This window comes from Haemaphysalis longicornis, unplaced genomic scaffold (genome assembly GCF_048455015.1).
Source record: "Haemaphysalis longicornis isolate Haplotype H1 unplaced genomic scaffold, Haemaphysalis longicornis Haplotype H1 scaffold_11, whole genome shotgun sequence".
Taxonomy (NCBI): domain Eukaryota; kingdom Metazoa; phylum Arthropoda; class Arachnida; order Ixodida; family Ixodidae; genus Haemaphysalis; species Haemaphysalis longicornis.
In genome coordinates, this window is record NW_027526214.1 from 125,873,414 (window position 1) to 125,879,329 (window position 5,916).

Below are 5,916 nucleotides of genomic sequence, written 5' to 3' on the forward strand. Positions count from 1 at the left end.
ATTTCTTATTTAGAGGGCACCCCTTAAGTGCCCACTTCGCTTCTGTGGTTTCACGTCGCTGTCGGCTTCGGTGTAACCGAATAAAGAGGGCACCAGAGATAAATGAGATAGAGCAAACAGGAAGGTGGAGGTTCACATTACTGTCGGCTTCGGTGTAACCGAATGAAGAAGAGGGCACCAGAGATAAATGAGATAGAGCAAACAGGAAGGTGGAGGAGGAAAGTATGGTGAAAGTGTGAGGGGGAGGGCAGTAAGCAGAGGCCGCGCGAGACATGCTCGGCGGCAGTGATGCACTGTGATAAAACACCAGAGTTGCGCCCGCTGTCGTGTGTTCACTGATGACGCGGTCACTTCTGAGACACAGCAGCTACGCGCCGTCACCGAGAAGACTGCAGTTTGCACTGCGCTCCGATTTTGCATTGGGGGTATCGTAATCTTGAGCAACCTTTTTTTTCCCCTTTCTTTCTTTACTCTTTTTTTTCCCTTTTGAGAATTATTTCTAGCTCAGTGTTCAGAGAGATTCACAGTATACTAGTTACGTATTATCATGTTTGCGATTTTTTCTAGTGCAGCCAGTGGTGAGCAAATTCAGTGTCAGATATTCTGCTACCAATCATATCAAAATCACTCTGTACAAACTGCAATGGAGGACAAAACACGCATGGACTGCCGACATAGCTCAGAACATTTATTTTGCATTCCAACTTTTTAAATGCTCCTTTATCTTTATACGCACAGTGGGCAATGGTATCATCATGCTGGACTCCAATGTGCCAGTGTATTTGTCCAACAATGCCCAAACCATAGAAGATATCATTGTTTCTGAAATAAACCAAACAGAACAAGCTATTCTTAGTTGAGCACCAGTTTTCTTGTGTGAGCCATGAATCTGGCGGAAAAGCGAGCTTGTTCTATTTCACACATCTGGAGAATGTAGAAATGTGTGGAAGCTTACCTCAGGTGCCACACACACCTGATTGAACATAGCTTGCAGCATATGGAAAAAAACAGTGAAAACATGTCTGTTACTGGTGGCTGGTCACAGAAAATAACGAATAAATGCCGGACTTTTTTGAAAGACAACTCTAGCAGCAAGCCACACGGTCCGCAGAAGCAGCGCGACACAGGACAGTGAGTGTGCTCACCCACTGAAAGACAGCATAACTAAATAAAAATACCTTGTATGCATTAAAATTTTCTGCCAATCCATTATGGTGACACAATTGCTACAAGCGCATTCTCATTGCACCATAATTTGCAACAGCGAATTTTGTGTTTTGTGGATGAATACCATGCTACTTTGGCTTTGTTTTTAAGCTTAATGAGTACCCAAAATCGCAATTGTTGTAAGTGGCCTTTTAATTTAGCGAAATGTCGATGCTCGTCTGGTAACATTGATGTTAACAAACTTCCAAGATGGCGGCGCCCATGTCTGTTTACGGCAAGTGAGATATCGAACTCAAATACCGCTTAATAATTATTTACGGTCTATATTACGAGGTTTTCGAGCTTAAGTGACGCACCCGAAGCCCAAATAGCTTCGAAGCCTAGCGATTCTCTACTGTTAAGCTGTGTATAGTACAAATACCAGTGGAATCGGCCGACCTGCTTACCGGCGTTGTTGCACGTCCCGTGGCTGTAACTTGGTTGCTTCATTGCTTGCGGCTGTGCCGTTGTTTTTATAGTACTCCTTTGATGTTCAGGCATGATTTGCCGTGAATGAAACCTGCCTGGTTGCATCGATATTGTTGAAAACCACGAAGAATGACCGTTACGATTTGCCGATCTTCGCTTCGAGAACTTGTGACGATGCGATGACGATTGGATGTCTTGTGAGTGAGAGAGTGCGAATCAGTCAGTGATCGAACATTCTTTTGAAAACATTTAAATGTGATGAAATGTGATTTTTATGAGGTTCAAATTTACGGGTAAATTTGTCCGCGGTAAGGCGAGGGCGACGCTCACAAATGTTGCACACATCGGTGGCGCAGCTGCGGGTATTGCGGACGTTCAATGGGAATGCGTAGCGAAAATTAGAAGTTGATTAAACACTGAAAGCGTGCATAATAACCGAACATAATAGACAGGACGAGATTGCAATAGACGTTTGCATGTTTTGGAACATGCAGTGAGCACCTTGCTTACACGTTGGTTGACTTCGATGGCCAAACAATTATGGTGGTTTTTGCTTCAGCTGTCAAATATTACCCCACAATGGAGTAAGCTGGAATGCTATCCCCATACACTGCAGGGTGTCGTTACGTTCTAAATGTCCATGCAATGCATCCAGTACTGTGGGCCCACTGTCGCTCAGCTGAATGCTGGGGAGTGCCACATTTTATCAGAAATGTGATGTGTGCCTGACTGTATCAAAATTTGCCCGGATCCACAGTACAAACGTCAGGAGTTCCTGCTCCACAATTTAATCTGGCTGGTGTTGTAGTGGCCAAGGCCAAAAGGCGTTGGCTAAGAAGCTATACACAAGTTTATGCATCTTGCCTATGCCACTAGTGCGTATGTATACAAAATATGCGGGCACGCATATATGCATACACCAGCATATATGCTTACAGAATGCAATGCATGCTAGATGAAAAAAAGTTGTTTACCTAATGTCAATTGATGTGGTAGTGCTTGAACCGACACTAAGCACTGCTTAGTGACTGTTACTTATGTTGTTCTGTGTGACTAGTACAGCCACTATTCTGGGTTCGACAGTGCATGATTACCTTGGCATTGTTTATGCTGTGAAGTTCTAAAGCGTGTGGCTAAGGCGTTGTGCTGCTGAACACGAGGTCGCGGTTTCGATTCCCGGCCACGGCGGCCGCTTTTCTAATCGAGGCGGAAAGCAAAATCGCCCGTGTGTACGAGGTTGCGGCGCACGTTAAAGATCCCCAGGTGGTCAAAATTTATCCGGAGCTCTCCACTATGGTGTGCCTCATCACCTGCGTGGCGTCGGCGCATTAAACCCTACAATCAATCAATCAAGTTCTAAAAGCGTGACGATGAACACAATATCAGCTGAATTGCATGGCCTGTTTATTTGAAACTATTGGAGGGTAGAAGAGAAAATGTTTTGGCATGTTGGTTCATACTCACACGAGAAACATAGTGCAGTAAAAACACAAGTCGAGGACGGGACAAGTGCAAAGTTTCAACAAATTCTTTATTGCAGGACCAGCGCATATAAACACATCTGGCTCGTAAGAGGAGAAAAGGAAACAAAAACAAACAGCAAAAGATGAGAGACGAAAACCGCCACGTGGTTTGCAGGGCGGGAAAACAAAACGTACAAACCACATACACACATCTGGCCACTAGAGAAACGCTACTTTTTGAGCACTACTTGCCATGAATGGGGCTCCATTTTTCAAATTGATGAATACCAATTCGGTTTTGTTTTAAGAAATGTTACAAAAGGCAAAAGTAGCAACTGGTCCTGATAAATAGTGATTATAAAAGTTCCCTCAGCTTTCTTGCAATTCTCAAACTTACTAAACTTTAAATCGGTGTAAATTGGAATCAATAAGCTTACATGCCAAATTGTTTCGGTGTCTGCGCTTGTGTCGCGCAGTGGTGTAGCCCCAAGCTAGCACATCAGGATGGCTAGGTTCTGCTGTCTCACCCTTCGGAAGACGCTCCTCTCCGTTTTCTTTATGCCGATGCACGGGCAGGCTATGGCGGCAGCGTCCACCACTCTAGCCAGGCCATGGCCAACGCTGCAGCGTTTGGGACGCCGCCCCCGCGGATTTCAAGTAACGGCTGGCAGAATCTCTGGTTTCACTCGTTGTAGAGCCACGTGTGAGAAGAATTCAAGGGATATCCCATGGGAAATTGTTGTGGGTGTCGTCTAAAGCTTTGCTTTCCAACAGTTTTTCGTTTTTATGTTTTTCTCTCTTTCTCTCCTATTACAGGCCAGATGTGTTTGTACATGCTGGTCCTACAGTAAAGCATTTATCGAAAGTTAGCTCTTGTCCGGTCCTCACCCCATCCTTTGCTTCTACTGTGCTGCTTTCTGTGTGGTCTAACATTGTTACGCACTTTCTTTTTTTTCTTTCTTGCACGCATATTTCGGCAGACTTCACAGGTTGACAAAATGACAGGTGCAATTCAATAAGGTAGGGCACCTAGCAAACTTATACTAAAATTTATCTGTACTACTTGCATCACTACACATTGTCACAGCCATCACTAACAAGGGGGAGGAGCCGCACCCCACTAATGAGAGGGTGGGGAATGATGAGTGGGATCACGACTGTGCTTACAAGAAGCAGATGTGGTGCTCACTAGTGTAAGAAAGTCATGGAAGCATGATGCAGCTTCTTATGTGTGACAGTTACGAACGAGTAGAATGCCGCCGTCTCCCTTCCGCATCATCATTCCTTCTCTCGGTCTTGCCATCTTTGACATGCTGGCCACGTCATCCAGCAAGATGAAGAGCATAACGTTGCCCCTTCCAAAGGGACAGTGTTATGTCACCCATGCCTCATTGACATGGACCCTCCTTTAAGGAGTGCGTGTGTGTTTGCTCATGCATATATGTGAACTTTCATTGTGCCATGTAATCCTGTAAAAAGAGAAATTGATTTTTTTCTCCTTGCAATCATTTGTCTAACTGTTACTGCCCATTTTTTGCCAGGACCTGTTACTCCCAGGGAGCCACAAGCCAGGACGCAACAAACTTGGTATAAACTTGGCACCACTTGTTATGTTGCTGGAGCCCAACTTCTGTTCATGGTCAGCGGAGTAGGGTGCCTCGTCTGTTTGAGCTGCGTGTTAGAGCCAGGACACTTGCGGAGCAAGAAGAAAGTGATTGCTGTGGAGCGATTCAGTGATTTTGTTGCTCATGCCCTGCCAAAGTGCAAAAAAGAATAGTTTTGCAAAGAATTATTAACACTGCTAAACTTTTTTCTTTGCGTGCGACATGGCCAGCAGCGACATGGCCAAAGCATTTTTCATTTTGGTTCCTGTCGCTTTGGTACGAGGGCGTGGCTCAAAAAGATATCCTGAAGATAACTACATGTACGGTTCTCATTGCCAGCCTTGACCGGGGTCAACTGTTGTATAGCCAACTTGGTCACTTGTAGGGCTGGCAAGCCACCTTGAGGAAGGTGCTACAAGAGGGGCGCAGCTTATCTGAAAGCGCCACAGCCCCTGAAGAAATTTTTGTCGAGTAGTGCTCCTGCTACTGCAAAACATTATGCTTCCGCACAAGAATGACGGCGTTGCCACGCTTGAAATATGGCCAAGTTGGAACTGTTTTGCACACACTCAAGCGTTTCTGCATGTGCACAAACGAGCGTCATGCCAAAAAAAAAAAGCTTCTCCATGTAAAGAGAAAGTTGGTAAAGGTTCTGAACGTTTGAATGAACGGGTATGCTCAAAAATTAATAATGGTAGTCAACCAGGCAGATATAGTACCTGTGTGGTTTAGTTGTGCACTTTGACTTCTGCATAGGTGTGAATCGGGTCCGGCTGACTGATATTGACTTGTGACTACGGGCTGAATTCGAGGTGCTGACTGGTGGTATACATACTGACTGGAACGGTCGGTACTGATTGTTAAAGCCACTACATCTTGGGCCAGCAGTCACACTGTGAGAAAAGCGAAGCTGGTGAGGTTGGAGATTATTTAGCCCCTCCTGACGGGGCGTGCCGCTCCTACCCAGCACTTTTTTGGCACACTGGCCCCCATTGTCGCTGGCTGCCTCGGGTAGGTCACTATCTATGAAGCCTGTCGTGGTTTTAGCCACGGCAAAGTAAAAAAACAGCGGAGATAGATAGATCCTGTCTTTCATCCTTTTCAGCTGACTATACACATAATCCACATAGATTGTTTATGTATTGTTGTTGAAGTGCAGTTATATAGAATTTAATTTCTCCATGTCAGAATATTTCTCATGTCAGAATATTTCT